The sequence below is a fragment of the Dermacentor variabilis genome, chromosome 2 (genome assembly GCF_050947875.1).
Source record: "Dermacentor variabilis isolate Ectoservices chromosome 2, ASM5094787v1, whole genome shotgun sequence".
Taxonomy (NCBI): Eukaryota; Metazoa; Arthropoda; class Arachnida; order Ixodida; family Ixodidae; genus Dermacentor; species Dermacentor variabilis.
In genome coordinates this window covers 85099534-85122669 of record NC_134569.1, presented here as the reverse complement: position 1 = coordinate 85122669, position 23136 = coordinate 85099534, and the positions used below count along the sequence as shown (strand labels likewise).

At 48.7% G+C, this 23136-nt stretch overlaps 1 protein-coding gene across 3 annotated transcripts in view; it reads right to left on the bottom strand.

Moving 5' to 3' along the window:
* Tlk (Tousled-like kinase) overlaps positions 1-23136 on the bottom strand; it is a 172331-nt gene that overhangs the window by 136920 nt on the left and 12275 nt on the right. For all 3 annotated transcript variants that reach the window (XM_075681188.1, XM_075681190.1, XM_075681189.1), the window contains exon 2: positions 22722-22805. The gene's annotated coding sequence lies outside the window, so the exon portion shown is untranslated. The remainder of the gene's footprint in view (positions 1-22721; positions 22806-23136) is intronic.

Sequence of the window (23136 nt, the reverse complement as noted above, 5' to 3'; positions counted from 1 at the left end):
CACCACAAAAACTGTTTGCTGAGTCGCAAAAGGTTGCCGATAGCAGGGGTGATCATACCACGAAGAAAGCCAAAGTATTAAGTAAAGAAGAGAGGAAGGCCTCGTTTGCCCTTTGCATAAGAATCAAAATTACTTCATTTTTAATTTTAACCAAAATTACGTCTAACTTAGCCCAATAGAATGCGGGAGCATGCATTTTCAAGCAAGAAATTACACATGACATTAAAGGGAAGCTGAAACGGCTTTCAATTTCCATGAATTGCTGGGATTGGGAAGAACAGACCAAATAATTTACGGTTACGAATTTTTTTTCTTCGTTTTCTTAATATAAGGGGCGGAAATCGCTTTCTAAATCACCCCCGCGGACACGCCCCATCGCTTCCCGGAGCGCCGGGTGAGGTGGTTGCCAGAGGAGAGAACCGGCGAGAGTGACGTCATTCGCGGGGACCGAGCTGCCGGACCGGCGTGCTGGCATGCCTCTTTCCGTCCTGCGCTTTACAGAACGACGCTACGAGAGATTTGCCGCCGCCGCCGCTCACGTGTTTTCTTTTGCGATTTTCGTAAACTGTTCTGCGTGAGTGCCTACAGCCAAGGGCGCCCAACATGCCCTCGTTCTGTGCAGCATTCGGCTGCGCGAACACAGGCGGGCGAAACGATGTGGTGTTTCACAGGTTCCCGAAGGACAAGAAGCTTGCAGCGCAGTGGGTCAGTGCGGTGAGGAGAGATAAGTTCGTGCCGACGAAATCAACTGTGCTGTGCTCGGACCATTTCCGCGACAGCGACTATCATCGGAGCTTGACAACGATGCGGGCAATCGGTATTCCAGTTAAATCGGCGCGACTGAAGCCCGGCGTTGTTCCGTCTATATTCTCCCACAAGAGAAACACCTCGCCACCTCCAAAAGCGGCCTTCGCCAAGAGGAGAAAGCGTGAGGTAAGGGTTTTAATGTGCACACGGGCAATTTTTTAACAGATGATCACCTTAGTGTCGAACAAACGGCCAACGACGAAGCGAGGTGGAGGCACAGCCGGGAATATGCAGGTACGTGCAAAGTGCTTGCCGTTCGGCGCTGTTTTGATAGGGTGAAATAACTGGCCGGGGGTACGCTTGCGCATTCAGTGATATTTGTTATTCGTCCTACCACGCGGTGCCCGCAGGTTTAGCTGTTCAGCATTCGTGTTCAAATCGCACGACATGAGGCGTTACGGTAATATTTTCATGCTCGTGTTAGAGTAGTTGAACTCTGCGTGTAAAAACTTCGTTCCGTAGATTTCGCACTCACAGCTTGCTACCAGCAGCGAAATGCCGCAAAAGCGAGCGTCGGCACAGCCGCGCCCGTGGCAAGGCGAACGGGCTCAAATAACGAAGTAACGTTGTGAGGTATTGAAGTTATCAGCGTTCGACGTGATCTAGCCCAATACCTGCAGGCACCGCTGCTTGGCAAAAAAATTTTTCTTGCCCTTGTACCTAGGGAACTAGCTATGCATCACGCATGACAAAATTATTATTTGAAAGTAATTATATTGCATTACTCATTACTGTCTTATTACGCTCACTGATTTGAATTACATTACCAATTACCGCCTTAAAAAAAGTAATGGTATTACTTTACGATTGCTTCCAAAAAGTTTTCATGCGTACAAGAAGCAAAAAGCAAAGTATAAAGGGACGCCAACCTTTCTTCAAGGTAACATACACTTTCATGCCCTCCCCCCATGTTTCTCAACGACACCTCACCACATTACCAACGTTCTGACGCCGTACGCAGCTTACTGGTGCATATTTAACGCAATTACTAAATTACTTTAGCCATGAAATTACAGACAAAATATTTCACATTACTAAATCACTAGACAACTAATCCATCACATAAATTACAGAAAAAGTATTTCAATTATTGTAAGTAATCCAACTGCTGTCATGTATGCTGATATGCTGAAATTCATGACATCCATGCCTTGCACTCTTTCAGATACTAGCAGAGCTCCTTGAGAACCGAGCCCCTGATGAACCTGTTCCACTACCATCACCAATCGAAGATTTTGAAGCAGCCAGTGTGACACAGGCAGATAGTGAAGAGTTTGAAGCAGTCATTGTGGCACAGGCAGCTGGTGTTGAACAGAGTTGCCCCGAAACTGCAGACAAGAGCCTTCAAGTTCTGATACAACCAGTAACATCTTGCACGGCGTCACAAGCAGACATAAAAAAAAAAAGTGCAACTTCATTTCACGTGGGACGCAGACAAAGCCTCAGGGTGTTTCAGTCAGTAAGATCACCTGACATTAGTCTGCTTCTTTGTGCACATTGAAACAATTCGTGTTTTCATAAAGATAATTTTATGAATAAGAATGTGCAGCATAGTTTTTCAGTAATAGCCTGAGTTGCAAATTAATTTCCAATGAATGGGTTCCTGGACATTCTGTACACCTTATGAGAATGATGGTGGGATAATAGTGGGCTATGAAATAATTGCATGAACGTTTCAAGAATTTTTTTTTCAGGTGTCCAGGTTGGCAACTTCATGGTAGATGTTGCTACTCAGGTTATGAATGTGGCAGAGCCATGTTATGAGAGTGACAGCCTAAGTGATAGTGAACCTGCTTCTGATTTCGACGACGATTACAATCCTGACAATGACCCTTGCCACGAGTATGTTATGCTATTCTTACTGTTGCATAGCCTTTGAGATGTCAGCACTTTCTGCAGCCTGTGTTCATGACTAGTTGTGTAAATTACATGCAACTCTCCCGCTAGTTTTCAAATCATCTAAATATTTTCCATTCGGTGAACATCTCGTATGTCTTTCAGGCCCGACACCTGTGCCGACTCTTCGGAAGATGGAGTAATTTTCGTTGAAAAAAAGGCACCTGACAGCATTGTTTCAAGTCTGCCGCACATGCCTTGCTCCTTGCACATACAGTCTTCGCTGTGAAGGGACACTTACAGAGGTATGTGCTCAGTGCCCACTAGGACACCAGCTATGCTGGTGGAACCAAGACGTTGTAAACCAGCAGCCAGTGCTAAACCTGAAGCTTTCTGCTGCCCTTTTGTTTTCGGGCAATAACCCTGCTGAAACTTTGAGGATGCTGGCTTCTATATGTGTTGAAGTTGTTACGGACAGGACCTTCTTCAATATCCAGCACACTCAACATCGTCGTTGCCGCCATCGTTTTTCGTATCGGCTGTCGGTTCGAACATGTACGGCGAAAATACAAGCTGTCCGAGACAGCGAGAACGTTCCATAATGCTTACAACTCAGCTATGAAGCCAGAACAGAACAGCGTGCTACGCTCTGAAACGGCGGCGCCGACCGGCAACTGCCGCGAATGACGTCACAGCGGCCACGACCAATCACGGGCAACAGCGGCGTTCGCGCGATGCCCTGAGGCGCTGGTGCGCGTTTTCTTGAAAAAACAGCCGCTTGCGTTTGTTTCCGTTAGGCCCTTTTTGAACCAGATATTCTTGTTGAGGGCACTCAAAACTGTAGAATGCCGCAGAGAACTCTTTTTTTTTTTTCGAAAAGTGTTTCAGCTTCCCTTAAAATAAAATACACGCAGTATCTCTCGTGGGAGTTATCTAAACGATGCGTAGGCATTTGCTGCTAATCACGTGCTGTTTTGTCGCCATATGCTGCTGTGTTTGGTACAATTGCGAAAAGCACCACGAGATCACGCGTTTGGATGATACCGCTGCTTCGCGGAAGACGAGCACTGGCCGATGAGTGCCGCAGTACGTGACGCAATTGAAGAGTGCCCCGTTTGGTGGACCTCGGACGTAGACGTGGTCGATGACGCCGCCTACTATCGATGCGAACCATCATCAACCGTATACTCCGGCTGCTGCTACGTATGGCACGGCCGCGCGGGCCCCCATCCTGAAAGCGATCCGCGATGGGGACAGAGTGCGCCGAGTGCTGATAGCTTCGCGTGCGCTGTGTTCTCGCCGTTTGGTTCGCGTCGAAACGAGAGGCAGCACGGAGGTCACTTCGCTCGCCGCTGAGGGCCCTACCTTGAAAGCGATCGTCTTACAAGGCAGACGAACGGAGGGACGAATTTCCTCGTTGGGTAGGCATAGAAATGCTTACGCACTCAGAAAAAAAAAGAAGGAAATCTTTTATTGTTTTTTTTTTCGCGCTGCTTCCCGTAATGAAGCCATACCAACAAGCTCGGACACTGTTAAATTAAGAATAAGGCAGAGCCGTCTTTCGACGCGCAGCTCCCCTAAAGTCTTTCCTCGATAGCGCTTGAGCATTGTTTCCGTGGCCAACCATTTGCTTAGCATTGCTACCAACAATAAATCTGCAATGGCGTTTTGTAGTTGTCGTTCTCACAACTAACGGCAGCGCTGCAGTGCATGCTTTCCGCCTCAAAGTTGAACCGCACATGACTAGCTCTTGTGTCTTTAAAGGCATTTAGACAGACTATCAACAAGCGGCGGACAACGCCGCTGCTGTTTGCTCTTCGCTAATTACGATACAATGGCCCGACCGACATTACGGGTAAAAGTCGAGCCACAGAGGACGCGCCGCGCATGATACTGACAAGGGGTCTATTACTCTGGCATTTTCAAATTACTTGATTTTTCCAGGTTCTCCCTGAATATTTTGGATAAAAACTCCCTGGAAATTAACGACACCGAAAAAAAAAGGTGATTTACAGCTTGCCAAGTTTACTGTTCAACAACCTGTATTCTGCAAACCATGTTAGATGCATGTGCTATCAGATGTGACTGACGTATGCATCTCAAGCTATTACGAACCCCTGACGACCATGCACATGCTCGCAAAGTCAGCAATACACACCATTCTGTGCGCACTGCGTAGGTTCAGTTGAAAACTTCGCTCCCTTCTGGCATACTATATAGCTTTGCCATATATAGTCACTGTAGGTAACATCCTTTCCTGGGTCAAAGCAACATAGGTGGAAATTCACTGTTTCCTTCTCCTGAATTTCCCAGAACGTACAGATTACCCGAAAATTACAGGCTTCCCCCAATGGTAGACGCCCTGACTGAGCACGAAAGGCCGCGGGTTCGACTCTTGGTCGCATTCACGTTGAAGCGGAATGCGAGATTTCGCAGAGCGGAAATATTCGACTTGAAGTGCCCAAGGCGTTCAAATTTAATTCCGCCCAGTCTAATGCGGCGTCTATCGAAAAACACACCAATTATTGAGCGACGCAGGGAAAGTGGATATACGGCAGGGCTTGCCCTGTGCTGAACGCTTCCGTGTGCTGAGCGTAGGTACACCAGAGGCCCATGGCGGGATAATTTAACCATTTGTTTAAAAATAGTAACAAAACCAACACTGCGCGCACTTTCCACAACCACATGCCGCGACCTTAACCCTACGTACTGCGAGGCGGTTAGCATGGCGGATGCGGTTTTACGGCGAAGCGAAGGCGGCCTCGCAGTAACACAGTGAGAGCATGCCGGCAACAAGGCCGCGCTGCGATAAGCGAAACACGGCAGATGTTTTTATCGCCGGGGTAGGCAGCCTACAGGCGCCACATGACCGAGCTCTTAACGCAAACCCTCGTTGTACGGATGTGATATCACCAGCACGCCTCAAGACAGAGGCGCGGCCAGGGGCGTCTAGCACGTGTTCTTGTCAAACCGAGGGAGCCCAAAGAACCACAGCAGAGCCGCAGAAAGCGACAGCAAAAGTAAAACGCAGTGAAAAAAAAAAGAAAAAAGGGAAGCGGGGAGGGGCAACAACTATTTCCACGGCTACCTGTCCGGTCATCTCAGACGCCGCAGCTGACAAGCGCTATAATGACAAAAGCCCGGACACATCATATCACCGCGCAAACACAAAATGATAACAAAGATTGTCTCAGCCCACGCACTGAAAGTAACACTTTTGATCAAAGATTACGGGCGCTGGCAAATAATAAAAATCGTATCACGGTAGAAGTTTGGGCGAATTGGTCGTAGTTAATAACTACCAGCTTACTTTACTCTTATCTGTCCTTTTTCCTACAATCGCACGAATACCCCCGTTGTAATAAAATCTGTTTATTCGGAATATCGCCGATTCAAGTAGCCGTACATCAGACGGCAAAGGCTGTCAGAGTAAAGGGTAGCGCATGTCAACTTTGCCCGAGGCTTCAGCACTTAGACTGGCATCGAGGCGTGCTTGTTTGGTAATCGATTGGTGGTAGTATGCACTGTCATTTTCTTCCTTACAAATGATATGCTCCGAAAACTTTAGCGGACAGGGCGGTCGCAATATAACAGCGGGGCATGCACCAGGTTGTGCTAAGCCTTCGAAGTCGTGTGCAAGAGAGCCAAATGCAAAGCGACAAAGAAAAAAAAATAGCAGGCCGTCCAGTGTGGAAAGAACTCCGAAGGGCAAACGGAGGAGACCACATCTCGCGCAACGAAGACAGCCACAGCGAGAGAGCGGTCGAAGAGGCCGGAGACACGCGGGCGAGAGGCCTCCCCAGGGAGAAAAGAAAAGGAGGCACGCCGAGGAGACACCCCGGCCTCATAGCGCCCGCGGCAGGAGAGAGAGAGAGAGAAAAAGAGCGAGCGAACACGCGCGAGACCCGAGGCGAGACGCAAACAAAAACAGCTACCTTTTCCCCTTCGCTTAGCGCGCGCGAACGGCGCGCCCCCGCTCCTCCTCGCCAATGCCGTCGGCCGGGGCCGACGCGGGCAGCGGCCGCGAAAGTGAATCTCCAACAGCTGAGCGCCGCCGCCGCCGCTGCAGACCAAACAGCGGAGGAGGGGGAAACGGGAGCGAGGAACCGAAGAGGAGGAGGACAGGCAAAAAGCAAAAACTACTCCGACAGCGACGCGCGAAGAATGAAGAGCACGTCGGAGGAGAGATGTGAGAGGGCGAAAGACGACGCGCGATTACAACCTGGTAAATATATATAGTGCGGCGAAGCGGAGGCGAGCAGAGACAAGCGGCGTACAAAGAGAGGCAGAACAAAATACGAAGACGGAGAAAGAGAGAGATATAAAGAAAAAAAAAGCGCGCGAGCGCACCTAAGAGAGAAATAAAAGGGAAGGCCGCTCCTCTCCTCCACTTCCTCTCGTTCCGCACTAGCGGCAGCAGCAGGCTCCCTCCTCCCCATCACCACTACCAGGAGAGCGCAAAAAGCCACCAGCAGGAGGAGGGCCATCAGAGTGACGCGGTCGTTCGCGCGCGGTGCACTTCCGCGGCGCCAAATTCGAACTGGGTGAAGGTCTGACGGCGCACGTGTTCGGAGAGGCGCGCACGCGCGCGCGTGCTTTTTCCTCCTCTCCTTGACGCGGCAACGCCACCGCCGCCGGCGTGGTGATGACGCAGACCGTGCGCGTCGTCAGCCGCGCGCCTCTCCTGTCTCTCTCCTGGGGTACTCCACCGCAATGCTTTTTCTTTCCCCTCCCTCGCTCTCTCCCTGCCAAAGCCTGACGCGCGCTGAGGGGCGGCTCCGCCTCCCGGGGAACCACCACCGGTGGCGACACACAGCGCGCCGCCGCTCGCTCAACTCTTTTCCGAGAGGCGCGAGCGCTTCCGGTACGCGCCGCACGACCTTCTTTCGGATTCTTTTTTTTTTTTCGCTCTCTTCCTCTCTCCCACGCTCTTTCCTCCCGGCCTCTCCCGCTCGGTTCCCCTGCTCGTCGGGGCGTGCTCGTCGGAGGAGTGCGGGTGGGTCCATGCAGCGGCGCGCTTTCCGGTGTTCCGCGGGTTCCGCCACCGCTGCGATTGCTGGGATCGCTGGCGGAATGTTACCCTAACAACCTTATTATGTGTGTCGCTCTTTAGAAGCACAACACATGATGCTACAGTTGCAACGATGTACGGATGTGCAGGGCACGACACAGCTCGAGAGGTTAACGGCGTAGGTTCGCACCGCGGTTATTCAACCGTAACGCTGTTTTGCCTTTTGCGTCCACGCTCAATTTAAGAACATTAAGATCACCAAGACTGGGGCACTAGAATATTAAATTACGTGTAACAAAAACATGAAATAAAGCTTTTTTTTTTTACCCCACCTTAATGCATGCCCCATGGGTGACGTAAATTTATTGAAAAAGAAAGAAAAAAGTAACAACGTCCAAGCGTATATACGCCTACACTGAACAAAGAAACTGCAAAGTGATTTCCCGGCTCTCGCCGAAGTGCGAGCTCGTCTATAACCGCATGCGTGCGCAGCACCGTTTCTCCTAAAGCAAGCCTTCACCTTCCGCGCGGTGCGCACCTGCCACCCTGAAACAATGGAGGTCGGCGGCGCTCGCCAACGATCGTCGACGATGCGTCCCGCCGCGCACGGGATTCGGTTCGCAAGCGCACGGCCAAAGCAGCAGCCATATTGTTCGCATTCTGGTCGCGCACATGACGTGAAGCTGAAAGCAGCGCGCGATGTCACGACCACAAAGCGGAACGGCCAGGATTTCCAATCTCAAGGCCGCGCCATCTCCGTACAGAAAACGAACAGCCCTGTCCCGTTTCCGAAGCGCGTAGCAGCGCGGGCGCTACCGTCGTAAAATGAAAATTGAATAGGCGATGAGCAGCGAACATGAAGACGCATCTGCATTTCCGCGTGCGACAGTGGATTGATCGGGAACAGGGTACGAGTTGCTGCCGAAAAGGTAACAGTGGTAACAGATAAGGTGACCGATGAAGCAGTCATTCCACGTTACCCTAGCAGCAAACCAGGCCTTATGAACGCCGAAGGTGCGTTCGCTTAGCGTTTTCCAGTTCCCACTAATTCCCACTGCGCATTTGAAACTTAAAAATCGACTTCAATATCACCGCAGAGACATCTATCCTCGGCGTGAGCAAGGGTTAGCGCCACGACGGGATCCAGCACGGCTAGTTTGTTTTGGCGAGAGGTTTCAAAACATGCGCCCAGGTGGCGCCACGCTTCCACGTAGAGCTGCAGAAAAGTACCGCAACGTGATGGCGCGTGGACGAGAAGGCCGCGGCGCTTACGCGGGCGCGTTTGGCTACGTAACTCAGCATTGCGCGCGGAAATTCGTTCGGCGATTGCGCAGGCATCGGTCCTAAGAAAACCGGCGCCGTAAAGGTGCCTGTGTGATGTAACCTTTGTCCCTGCATGCGACATGTACCGTGCGACATGTACGGTAGGCGAGGCGGAGAACGGCAACGTTTCCGTGACACTTCAAAGCTCTGGAAGACATCTAATTTTTTGTTTCCTTCATCCAGCTAATGGAAACGTGAAGCAAAGACCTGCGTTTTCACTGACATCCTCGTAGAGAACAAAAGGTTACATGTACGATTAAGAAGGCAGCCGCTGGCAGTGCTGAAACAACTGACATTTCACTCGGGTAACACGCGCAGAGGATGGACAACGACAGCAGAAATGAAGATTTAGGAGAGGTCTGTCGGCGGAGCACCTCCTCAACTTGCCTCAGCCAAGGCCCGGCACGGCTATGTGTGGTATAGTGCTTTTTAATGCGTTGACATTAGGAGCTTCAAAGATGAAAAAGCGTATGTGTGTGAAATGTGGGAAGCAGTCACGTCGGGCGCGCACACGCGTGTGTGCGTGCGTGTGTGTGTGTGTTAACCGAGGGTCCCGTTGCAGTCTTTGACTTTGGGACACTCGTCTGTATATTGTATCTTACCAATACACTGTATTTAAAGAAAAATAAACTGAAAATGACGGTGGTCTGCTTCGGACGACCTTCGGTCACTTCGGAGGCAGGACTTGTATCGAGTGAGCTCTTGAACATCACTTTGTAAGGTCGTCAACGCGTTTTAAATCATGGATCCAGGACCTCAAAAACGTGCGAAGTAATGCTAACGCATTTCTCACATTTCTCGGTAAATCGCCACTGCATTTTTTTTTTCCATGGGAGGTATCGGGAGTGGGGTAGGGGATACCCAACATGTATGTTTTTTTTTTCTTCACATCTGTTGTACAGTATTTAATGCACGGTGCACGTTATTTATTGTCATTAGGCCAACACACACGGTAGCCGCTGATATATATATATATATATATATATATATATATATATATATATATATATATATATATATATATATATATATAAGAAAACGAGATGCGCAGTTACGCGCCCAGGATTCCAAGTCTTCAGGGCAAACTCTCAGCACTGAAGATTAATTTCGGATATAAAGGCAGGATAAGGTACTCAATGCATCTGAGAAGCGAAACTGAAACGGACGTTCACTTCATTCACTTGAATAACCATCCCTGACGCCATACCCTCTGCCCTATAAGTACCTGACGTGTGCACCTAATGACGCCAAGTAGGCACATGTCGAACAGCCCATGCGAGGAAATCCAAACCACTGGGCTAAATACAGGCTGACCCAACTAAGCGTTCACGTGGTTTAAGAAGGCCAATAACAACCAGGCGACCCTTGCCCTTCAGAGGAGCGAGCGACGAACACTGGCTCCCCCCTTCCCCCACCCTAAACACACACGCAGCCAGGGAAGCGACTGGCACAGTTCAAACCAACGCATATCCAAACCTCTTCCGACACAGCAAAATCGCATCGGCGGCGCCAGAGCACATTTGCCTCTAGTGCGGGGATCGACGCACACTGAGACAATACCACGTGGGAGTGCGGGAAGCGCCATCACACCGTGGACTCGCCACTCACACTAACCTCAAGCTTCTCGCTGTCATGGGAGACGCGACTCGCAGATTGCAATCTGGCGGGACAAACAGTTATTCTAGATTAGGCCCAGCGGGCAGTCTGCACCAGTGGAACTCTGGATCGAGGGCCGCACCCTTGGGAAGCTCTTTCCGTTATTTCCTCTCTTCTTCAATAAGGTTTTCCACACACACACACACACACACCAGCCGAAAGAGACAGGTCTTACGTGGCTCTACAGCTACATGCTCTCGCCGTTAAGTGCTTTGCTAATTGTTTATCCGCCACTTACATGAACAAAAGTCAAATAGAAAGTTGGTCGTGCTGAGGAACCCTCGAGCGAGATGTTCTAGGCAAGAAATCTCTCGCGTAGTTCCCTTTAAGCTATCGAAATAACCCTCTCACTAACTTTTTTTTTGTACGTAAACAAAACGCTCCTCGCAGCATACCCAGCTTTATACGTATGTGAGCGAACCACCGAAAATTATTTTGCACGAGTCGCTTTAGTTGGGTGTTTTTCCTTCTTTTTTTTTTACCTGCCCTGGAACTTTAGATAAGGTTCGCTAAATAATCTTAAGCTAAGTAACAGTCTACGCGAAAAAAAAAGAAAGAAAAGGAAAGAAATAAAGAAACGGTACAACAAAGAGCCCCAGCGGTCAGGACCATCTCAGCGACTCGCGGCTGGTTGGAGGGGTCTTAAAACAGTGAAATGCAGGCATTTTACGAGGGATTGCCCTTTATTACAGAGAAATTCGGTATGTGCTTGACGACGCGGAAGCTGCTGCACCGTCAATTTCGGCGACCCGAGGCCGAGCGCGGAAATCGGAAGCCCAGCCCAAAATCGTTAAGATGGTCGGCTAAAGTTCTGAAACAACGCTTGAATGAACCGCCGAGGACACAGGCTAGTGTCAGTCTAATGCGGTCGTTATTTTCAAAACCACTGCACACACGGCGACAATTATGTAAAACCTAAGCCAATGCTCGGCGTCTCCAACCATTCACAGAAGCTGAATGGGTTCGAGCACAATAAACCACAGCATTAACTGGCCGCCACAGCCGCCAGTGGCGCTGGCTAACACTCCGGAAGCTAATGTTTCAAATATACAAAATTGCCCAAGAAAGTGTACGGGGCATCACCGTCCATTTTCGGTAGAGCACCGCACGCGTAATGTGGAAGTTGCGGGTATACGGTTCCCTCAAACGGCAAGTTGTCTTTTCCCCCACTTTCATTTTCCTTTTCCTCAACATTTCTAGATTTCAATTAAAAGAAACGTTTCCCCTATGTTTTCCCTGACTTCATTGTCTGTTTTCTGCATGTGTTTAAAATTTAAGAAAGAAAATTAAAATAAACATGAAATCGATTCGCCCGGTTACGCTTATTCATCTCACTGATAAATTTCGATGACACTTCAAGAAAAAGCACACGGGAGGTTACAAGAGGAATTTCTGGATCGAAGGGGCGGAACAAACCGTGAGTATAACCTCCTTACTGTCGGTCTGTCAGATTGCCTGCGACTCCCAACCTCCCTTGGCCAAATCTATTCGTCTCACCAAAGCCTCCACCACAATTGCACCCGTATAGAGACGAGCCACAGATGAGCCCTAAGCTACACCAAAATGTCACAAGGCAACAGGGCCCACTAATTCGACAAGTTCAGTCGAACACCCTGCTCACTCCAGCACGCGAGCACCTCCTACGACGCTTGCTGCCCCCTCATTGTAGCCACTGCGGTGTCCATCTTCCAAACACATCGCACATTCTATGGCAATGCCATGCAACACTCCCCCCCCCCTCACATTTACCTAAATAACTATTCCTCCCACCCACTGCTTCCGCCGTGTGGCTGACCGCCGCAGCCACCCTTCACGGCAAACGATTCCTTGAGGACTTTGTCGACGTAGCGCTGAATCATGCCGCAGACGACGCCCTAGACTGAGAGCATCAATGCATTTATTTATCGTAGAAAAAAAAAGTGATTTCTCTATCTGTTCAGTGCAACTCTCTCGGACACTCAACAGCCGGTGTGAAACGGAACTGAGAAATTACCTCGGCCCAGCTTCTGCTTCCGCTTGGAAGCAGAACGACGGTGCACATAAAAACAAAAAGCAGCGGTGCACATGAAGCGGTTGACACTACTAACGTTACTTCGCAAATGCTGTCCCATGCGCAAGGATGGGATCATGGAGGAAAAGAAGAAAAGATGCAGCCCCACGGGACAATCCTTAGGGCCTAGAATATCCTTGAAGACTGGGTTAAATAATAAACATAAAAGGGGGATCCACGGAAGAAGTGCCCGAGTGTGCGACTGTGTTCCGTGCGGCTGGGGAACCGTAACGTACATCCGACAGTGCAGGCTCTCCAGGATATGTGTTCTGACTGCAACGAATTTCTTTGTTTCTATAGATAGAGAACAGCACGTGCGCAAAGGCTGAGATCATACTTGGCGAACTTCACCAGGCCGGCGGTTCCGTCAGCGCTGCCTCCTCAGCAAGGCGGCACTGACCGCGTTTTCTCGGTGCTGAGAGTGACTATATGTTACCAGGTGGTGCGGCTTGAGAGTCAGAAGTGCCTTAAGATGAGCTTCAATGTAGCGATTCTCCCGTACAGCCTTTCCGGCTCCCCTCCTCCTTTAATCATCCTCTTACACGGAACGCCAGTAGCGCCCCAAAAATGTTCTGTACCAATCATGCATGAACCAATTAATATATACGTGTAAAAGGTGATCACTTGTAAGGGTCATTCAATTTTCGAACATCACCTGTGGCAGATAGTATTACAATTATTGTCCTTGAGCTGGATTATTCGAAGAGGCAAACATTAACTAGCACGAGAAATCGAAACACATCTCCAACTAATAAAAAAATGCACTAATTATATTTTTAATGAATTTACGGCACGTATTGCAGCTTACGAATTGTAGCCGGAGAGCCTGCAAGACGTATCTACTTGGAGACGAATTCTGAGGATCTGAGGGTTTCGAGATGTTGTTATGGAATGAAATGCAGTTAAAGCTCGATATAACGAAGTCGGTAGAATCGAGAATTTACTTCGTTATATCGAAATTTCGTTCAACCGAATTTCGACCTTTTATGCAAATGTATTCAGTCACCGATCGATTTCTCTCACACGGAAAGGGACCGCAGAATTTTTCCAACTATCGGGCAAACGAAACATATATAAATTTGAATGAGAAAACAATTCACTTTGATAAATTTGAGAGTCGGCGACGAACGATGCGGTTTCATGCCACGTACGTCGACGACATCTTCTCGGCGGCATGAATTAAGCGAAGTCGGCCACGCTTTCACCTGCACTCCACCCCCGCGGCTCATGCCGTCGCCCGCACTAGGACGACGCTATCAGGAAAAGCGCCGGCAGAGAGGCGTAAACGCTTCGTCTGCCTCTCGCTCCAACGGGTGACCGAAACTCGAGATTACGCAACCTCCGGTACTAAACGTGCGGCAAGACAGTTTACATGGTGTCATGCCGTCTCGGCCCACCCACTCTTCGCACACGCGGCAGATTACCTCCAAAGCAGGGTGCGCGGCGTGGCATGCGCTCAGCCGCGCTTACAGCCATGCGCAGTCACTGCCGAGACGCGGGCCAGAAATCGAAACGCGCGCCAACTTACCCTCCACTCCGACCCCGTCCGCACCCTCGCACGCGCTTGATCGCGTTACCGCGAGATCGCTCCCCCTCCCCTCTTTCCCTTTGGCCGCACTGGAAGGCGGTACACTCGCGAAGCCACCATCTTTCTTGTCCCACCCTCGCTCTCGTTTGACTTGCACCTAAAGCACGCAGTGCGCGGGCTGCGATAGGATCTTATCGCGCTCTGACTTTATACGGAACATGACGGGGCTCCACTTCGGCGGTCGCTCTCGTCGCGTGGCGCGCGATTTGAGAGGCGCCTTTGCAAACAGCAGCGTGTAATTCAATAAAATGATGATGTGCGTCCGCGAAAGTCAGCATTTATTATCTCGGCATCCCTTAGCGACGGCAGTGAAATTTCGATGTATTGAACTCGCATACAAACGCACTTCGTTACATTGAGGTCTAAATATATGGTGTCGTAATGCTATCAGCATGCTAGCATTATACGCTTCCCAGCTACTACTATTCACACCTATAGTCTTGTGAAATAACCTTGGAGCACGGTGTGTACCTTGCCGAACGCACAGTGATAGGTGAGGGCCCTTTATGCATTGTTTGATGTCAAATGCCACGTACGAATATGCATGACAAACAAGTTTTGCGACTCAGTCTGTTTCTTTAAACATAATAATCATCATCACCACAACAGGCACTGATCATAGATAGACGGTAAAACCTCGTTAGTACGTAGTTGACGGAGAACGTGGATCAGGTGCGCACCTGCTTCCGAAGTTGGTTAACTAATCTTGACTACTTATGCAATTAAGTACAATGCAAAAAATAGTGTGACTTACTCCGTACAATAGTCGGCAACATACATTTGGTCGCGCCGTCTTAGACTGCAACCGCATATTTCTTTAAACTCTGGCTAAAGTTTGCTGTATATGTCTTTGCTCCGTGATAAGGAAGCTTTCGATCAAGAGAACGCAGTCTTCGGGAGGGCATCACGTGGTAGCTGGCTTTCCGAAACTGGGTTGAAAATTATGTTTCTCTTAGTTCGCGCGAAGCTCTCTCTCTCTCTCTTTTCTTTCTTGAATAGTTTTAACAAGTGCGTGCGCTACCCGTGGTCTCTCACAAATACGGCTGCCCTTCGCTTCATCGATCTCTGCAGGCGGCTGCGCAGACTGCCACTCCAGAATTTTCTTCGCAACAACCGCCTTGGGTTACGTACAGCGACCACCAGCGCCCGGCCACGTGGCCACCGACCATGTCACGACGAATACGTCAATCGGCACTGGACTCGGCGATCATAGGGCGGCAAACCACCCAGGGAGTGCCCCTAGCATAACGACTCTCTTCTGCCGCATAGGAATAGTAGCGTGTCTGCCTAGAACGAGACGATGGAAAGGTAAGCCTTTTCCTTTTTCAACGAGCGAAACAGTAACGGCGTTTGCGTCAAAAAAGCCCACCCTTGGCAACCACTCCCCGCCTCCCCCACGTGACTGTGGTGGCGCCAGCGAACAAATAGGTAAACAAGACACGCCAGCCGAAGTAATCAGACTAGACGGGTTCTCTTCCAAGTACGGGCTCAAAGGCAAGCAGGCAAGCGCCCATAGGAGGAGGGCAATGGTGTGTACCAGACGCAGCTCACATCGCCAGCGTTGCAAGAGCGAAAGAAAAGAAGAAAAGGAAGCAAGGGAAAAAAGAACAGAAGGAAAAGGGCGCGGCTGGTGTTGCTAGGTGAGGGTCCGGCTGCGCGAAAGGAGGGTAGGCATCGGGTCTCGGACGGATCTCGGCGTTTCTCGCAGTCGTGACGACGCGGTTGCGGCTGCATGCCTTGTCCCTCCCTCCACGTGACACATACAATCCAAGCGGAACAGCAGCAGCGCCTACGTCGCCACGAGGAGGGCAGGCCCGCAACTTTGCGACTGCCTCGACGGTCGGCTGCACCGATGGCGGAGCGAACGATGCGAGGCAAAAGTACACTCGAGGCCGGCACGGTGGAAACTGGACAACGGCGCAGGACGTCAATGGCTCGAAAAATAAGGAAGGGGGGGAGGAGGCGGGGATAGATGAAAGAGCTTTTTTTTTTTTCCTACAGAAGCTTCATAAACATCTGAATTAGAGGAAAAATAATAGTTAATGCATAAAAAAAAGCATATAAATAGGATAACGCAATTCCACCTTATCAAAAGTGGACTGCTTTATGCGAGGTGGACATTATTTGCATGGCCAATGGCGATGCTTGATTTGCCAATGAAAAAAGTTGCATTCGTTATTGCGCAGCTGAAGCATCGCTTGCTCAGATTGGCAAACACTTGCGAAGGCTGCGACATAGAAAATAAGCTGGGAAGCGACAGCGCGCGCCGTCGGCGCATCACCAGATTAAATTTTCATTACCTGCCTTTGGGCACACGTTGCGACTGCGGAATTGAAACTTGGCAGTACGAGGTCGTGTCCACTTGGCACGAATCCGGAGAATAGGCTCAGCTTCGAAATAACCGTCCAGAAATCGCGCTAAAATATGCCCACTGGCATTCCGCTCAATATAGTTTTGTACTGCAGTGCGCGAGAATGTCTTTGGCAAATAAATATCCGCCACCCGCGATATTTAAGAAACCTGTAAAAAAAAAAAAAAAAAAAAACAGAGGGGGAGTGACGCAGAAGTTTGCTCTTTCATTTGTTAGTACATTTTTGCAGGTGTTCAAAAAATCTGCAACGAAGAAAACTAACTGAAAAAAAAAGGGAAATTAAATGCAGAGGGGGACCCCCACGAAAATCGGAGATAATTAACCCACAAACGGCATCAGAACACACACAACACAATACGTGGAAGTTTAAACTGAAACGATGGAATTAGTTATCAAAAAATAAGTATAACTAAATTTCGGCTTCATTTAAACGCGTTTGCAGATTACACTGAGCGCGCTCAATAGGGCAGAAAACGATCCCACTCCGTGCTTGTACGCCTACACCGGACTGCGTCATAACGTCTACCGAGGTACGGCGTCCCCGCATATTCGCACAACTGCGCAAGGTTTCTTTCGAACAATCCTGTTACCGAGAAATCCGCAATACGAACCTCAGTTTGAGCGGCTTCAATTGGGCGAGTCTGGCCAGGGGCAGGGTTAGCCACTCGCGAAGTGGTGCTCGACCCACACGTGCCGGCTGTGATGTAAACCGTTCTTGAAGTGAGGGCAACAGCACGTTCGCGTACTCTGGAAAGTGCACGCGGGGGCGTCACCCCCCCCCCCTACTCTACGTGGACACTTTACGCCCTTGTCCATCTTGTTGCAATTACGACGTGCCGCGCAACCGTTTAGGTCCCTGTTGAAGTTGGCGCTCTGTCCGGTCTGCTTCTTCTCGTCAGTTGCCTTTTATTGCGCTTGAATGCACCGAAACGACATTTTCGGTTTTATTATTAGTTAATGCCATTAAAAATGTGAGGCCTTAAGTTTCTTGATGACATCAGACGTCGCGATAGCTGCAATGAAACCGTTAAGGCTGCTTGCCAATCATAATGCAATTAAAACAAATTACTTAGGCAGCAACCATTTAAGAAATGGCACGAAAATATTAATAGGCGTATTTCATGTAGTTTACCTCACGAATATCATTTGTGAACCCAGCCGCGAACTGTTTTAAGTTTCGATGCATTCGATGGCCAAGCGAGCTGTGAGAATGCACTACGCTGGGAAAAGAAAGAGTGCTCTTTAATGAACAATATCTTAATTGTTTTTCGCTACAAATTCGTTAAGTACTGTCAGAATTGTGGAGACATTCCGAAAGTGAGTACGCATTTGATGGCCAGGTGAGTTATGAGTAAGCACTACACCCCGAATGGCATTAAGCTCTAATACCGTTAAGCATGTCCGTGTGGCACCCCACGAATGACATTAAAATTTAAGACATTAGCAAGCTAAAGCCATTTTCAGTGCCCATGTGACACGGGTATCATCAGATATCCCTAAATAATTTACTTATGTCAGCCTTTCAACGAACAAGTTTCGGTTTTCCAAGAAGTGTACACATAGTGACGTCATGACAACAGGTGGTCACGTGGAAGCACCGTTGCTTGAAGCAGCGGGGATCAGCTATAACAGCGCAAAATGCAAAATAATGAATCGATCACTTTTCGTAATCATCAAGACCGGCCGGAGATGGCCTTTACATTCGCGGCACGGGCCAAAAGTGTTTGGGGGACCTTCACCGAAAAAAATATGAGCACGAAAGACTGAACAGTAAGTCATAAATAAATACGTGAATGACCATAACAAATCCAAATCTGTATAAAATAGCGAATTAGCTGACGGGGAAGGTTTCTTTAAGCCGCCAATTCTTGTCGACATGATTACTGGGATTACAAAGCGTACAGGCGCCGAAGAAAAATGTTTTCTCCTGGCGCCTTCGTCTCACTAAGCAAGGTGTGGTTTCATACTCGCGATCGCTTTCATCAACGCCAAGCCAAGTGCGCCCCCTTTCTGACCACACATGGCGCCACAGTGGGGAAGAAATCGGGGCTAGTATAAGCAGGATGTGATCCTTAGCTCAATTTGGCTCAAACGGCGCGGCCATCTGGGAGGCATACACTGCCGCCGTTCACTTACGACGCAACGCGCAGCTGTAGTCCCCGGATGAGCAAGCTAACCAAGCGTTCGCCTCGGGCGCCGATGACGCGCGCAACAGCGCGTACACTAGCATTCAATCACTTTAGATTGACAATCCAACATTCAACGCGACCCGCGTCTACGTGTTTCCATGGCGTTTCTGGCACGAACTTTCCCAGCGGGCACACAGCGTTCCAGCGAGGGTTATGTGCACAAAGACGCCACAACAGGCGTAAACATAGCTTATCCTTCTCTTTCTGCCAGAAAATTGGGCGGAAAGTGATCTAGGACCGACAAAAACATGTCGCGGTAGTGACCGGCGAACGTACGATGGCCATTCAACGTAAGAACGAAAAATTCCAAGGGGCACTTCGTTATCCTTGCGTGGATGTGAATGCGAAAGCATTGCGGCCACGTCAGCAGAGGCGCCGTGGCGTCACGTGAGCAACAGTGTTCGTCACAAGGTGCGCACAACGCAAGGTCGTGGGTTTGACTCGCACCAAAGATCGAGCGTTCGTAGCCTTTTTGGTCCTCCGCGTGGTCAGGCCGACGCCGACAACGCCGGATTTCCCGCCTCAAGAGCCATATAGTGCTTTCGCATTAATGAACGCAGTCCGTGAGCGCGTCCTGCAACGAAAATGTGCCAATCTGTACTTATGCGGACGCCCAGTGAATGCACTGTATCCGCCAATAACTTCGAAGCTATCCAGTCAAGCTGCAAGGAAGATTTAGCTTGTTCATATCTCACGCGTATATTGAAGCCTGACTGCACCACGGTGCGCGCCGGCCGCATATTCCTCTCTCACCAACCATAGAGCCCCCCCCTCCCCCCCCATCACACACACACACACACACACACACACACACACACACACACACACACACACACACACACACACTCCCTCCGCTTCCCCAATCACCCAGGAAGCAACCCGATCTCGCTCCGTCCGGTATATCGGTAATCGTCGGCGACGTTCATAAATTCAGCGCGCCCAATAAACCAAGACCTAAATGAGAATGACGCCGCCTCGCCATCTTGTACGTCGCCATGACCAGTTCACCTGGCTGCATGGCGGCACAGCCCGCTTCGAAATGCGAGGACGAGGGTAGCGGCGGATAGCAACGCGAGGCCACCGCACGGGCCGGAAGGAGCATACAAGGGTGGGGGGGGGGGGGGAGGGGGGGTGCACGCACAACCGCCCGTGTCGAGTGGACGACACGCACAGCTCGGGCGCGCTTCGGTGCGCGGCCGCTACGCGCGTATGTCCGGGGCGGGGTCAGCCTCTTGGATCAGCCGACACGTCGGCGAAGGGGAAAAACACCGCGCTCTCGTCCTCCTTCGCTTCCATCGATCGAACCGATGCGGGGAGGACACACACACAGTCCAAGCATCACGGTCAAGAGCGTTGCGAAGGCACCGGGCTGCTGAAGGGGCAAGTCTGGGTCTCCGAACGCAAAGACATGGAACAGTTCATTCCATCTATGGACTTCATTCTCTTCGCGTCTCGATGCGACAACTCGGTTATTATAGATGAGAAATTGTGAAATGCTCTATCACAATTTCTTTTTCTTCTGGAGAACAAAGTTGGTGGGAAGTATTGCCTACGTTTACAAACAAACTAGTTTCTCACAGCCCTCACTACAACCAGTGCCAAACCGGTTTCAGCGGGAAAACAAAGTAGCCGACGGGGAGATCGAAGCCGTCAGCTATAAGGTCTCATCTGATGTGTCGTAGCAGTACAGACCACACGAGAAAAATTGCTAACGGTTCAATATTTAACCAGCAGGAACACACCGATATAGCTAATGCAAACATGGTGGGCTTCAACATACAAGTGTTGGATTTAAAAATATTAAACCTGCTGCAAGCTAAAAAATTAAATGACCTTGCTAACGTCACTGCATGCATAACTGAAAAGGTACTGAAAACTCCCTGTGCTCATTTAGGAAGTTGATTTGTCAATCAAACACCTTAGGTAGAAGATATTTCATGGAGAAAAAGGAATTTCAGGAGTTACTAATTATTTCTAGCAAACCTGGCGGAAATTCCAGGACCAAATGCTTCTACTTGAAACACACGTACTTATTTTGTATCTGCAATCGGAGGCCCGTCTCCGTTGACGGAGGCCCGTCTGGTCAGGATGAAACATGACAAAGAAAGACTTGCAACCAAAGAAAACTTTTTTTTATAAAGCAAGATGTATCGGCTTCCATACAAAAGCCTTGTTCACAGTGGGGCAATAAAGATTTGAATGCCTGTTTGAGTAGGTTTTAGCATGTGGCACAAGCACCGAGCATAAGACGGGGGGACGGTTCCTTCGTTTCAGAGCATTATTTCAGTGTCCTGCACGCAAATCCTTTCAAAATAATTGTTTGGTTATTTAATGAGAAAATGAAGGTCGAAGTATCAGTATTTGAATTTCGCGCCGAAACCCCGACGCTGGTACGTCAGTGTGACGTCAGGGATTCTAAAGTATGTTTTCACATTTGGGCCGCATTGGCTTAGTAAAGGTTCCCGAAACTTGCCATGTTTATTATTTGGTTCCTTTCGAACACAATATAGTCAATCTGTACCGCTATATATAGTTAGTAGGCCCTAGAAGATGCCATCGAAATCCATGACGTCACAGTGACCAGGTGCAGGAACTTAGAGGAGGCGCCGCCACCTTTCTATCGTTTGTGTGCTTTTTCTTGCTTACCAAGTATCTTATCGTGGTAAGAGTGGTGTTCTTGGTGTCATAGCAAGGTAATCTACTGATGCAGAAGAAATCATTTTTTTTTCTTTAGTGTCCCTTTAAACAGGCGCTGCAACCTATTTTTTCCCCATTGTGAACAAGGCTTCTGTATGGAAGCCAAAATGTCTTGTTTATCAAAAAAAGATTTATTTCATCAGTGTACATCTGTCTTTGTCTTATTTTGCATCTCAAACCTTACCCCTTTCTATGCTAATACGAGCTAAACAAAGCAAACATGAAAAACATGTCTACTAAAATAACTAGTAGAAACCTCAATATGCTGCAATGTAAAAGTGAGTGATGCTACAGAACTGCACCTAAAATTACCAAACTATGATAATCAACTAGGCCACCTCCATTAAAAAGTATATAATATATGTATTGGACTGACATCTAAGAACTGATATGTTTTTGCAGAAGCATCAAAAGACGGCTTGAATACATTAGTATTCAAGCCGTCTGGTTACAAATGAGTAGTGTCTTGTAGTGTCTTGTCTCACAAGAGCTTGAAAATGAATGAATTGAAAAATTGCATTCCCTTTCTCTGTGGAATTAAAGTTTTACTACAACAGTAATACATTTCAAGCTGCAGCCAAATTTAAACACCATCTGCAGCAAAATTTTGGGTCGCATAAAAAAAAGCCTAGTTTCAAATAAAAATATAGACCAGACCCCATGCAAAACTTCACATTTCGAATGCAAGTGGATGCACCATGAAAGGCTCGAAAAAGCACACGTTTTTTATACCGAAACTTGAAAAATAATATAGTAAAACAAATAAACGCCGCTATTTAAATTAACAATGGCCAGAAGCAATACACGACAAAGAATGTGAGGCTCCTCGGCATGACGATCAAAACTGCATGTTGCCCACAGTGCCCAGAAAAATTTCAGTGGTGACACGTTGGGACTTGCTTAATACCACTAACTACCAGGTGCATGCATTGGCTGCTTAAGTGCTATTTAAAGGCTGTTAATAAAGAAATTAGAGAATTACCAGCCCTGCAGCTTTACCAAGATTGTTTGAGTGGTATACACTACTCATTTGTAACCAATTGACCCAAAGTGAAATTTTGTTGCAGTTGGCCTCTAATGCCCTAGGGTACAGGCTGCTTCTAAAGCCCCTCTATCAAGGAGCCTTAGCTACTTCTACCTCAAGGTGCCACCTGTAAAAGAAAAGACAAAGCAAGGAAAACTGCTGCTCCTACCTTTATGAAGAGATGATGGCTGCGCCGTGTCACGTTTGCCTGAGCAGGACTCTTCTCCAATGCGGTAGCATGGTTGGCCGGACACTGTCAGACAGATGGGAAACAATACAGTACCATTAGGTACTGCCATACCTACCGAATCTACACTATGTCAGGAATGCATTACGTTGTGTAGTAGTACAGTCTTTAATCATAAAAAAAAAAGAGCATGGGGTGAAACGACTGCTTTTGAAGAATGGCGAGGGTCGCAGACCCTATGGTTAATATTCATAAAAGAAGGCCGATTTGATTTAATTACAAACGAAAATAGAGGATGGCTATATTGACAAAAAGTCAGTCGATGCTAGTTATCTAGACAGGGAAAATTAGTGCTAACACATTACAGTGGAAAACTTTAAAACCAAGAACAGGTGGA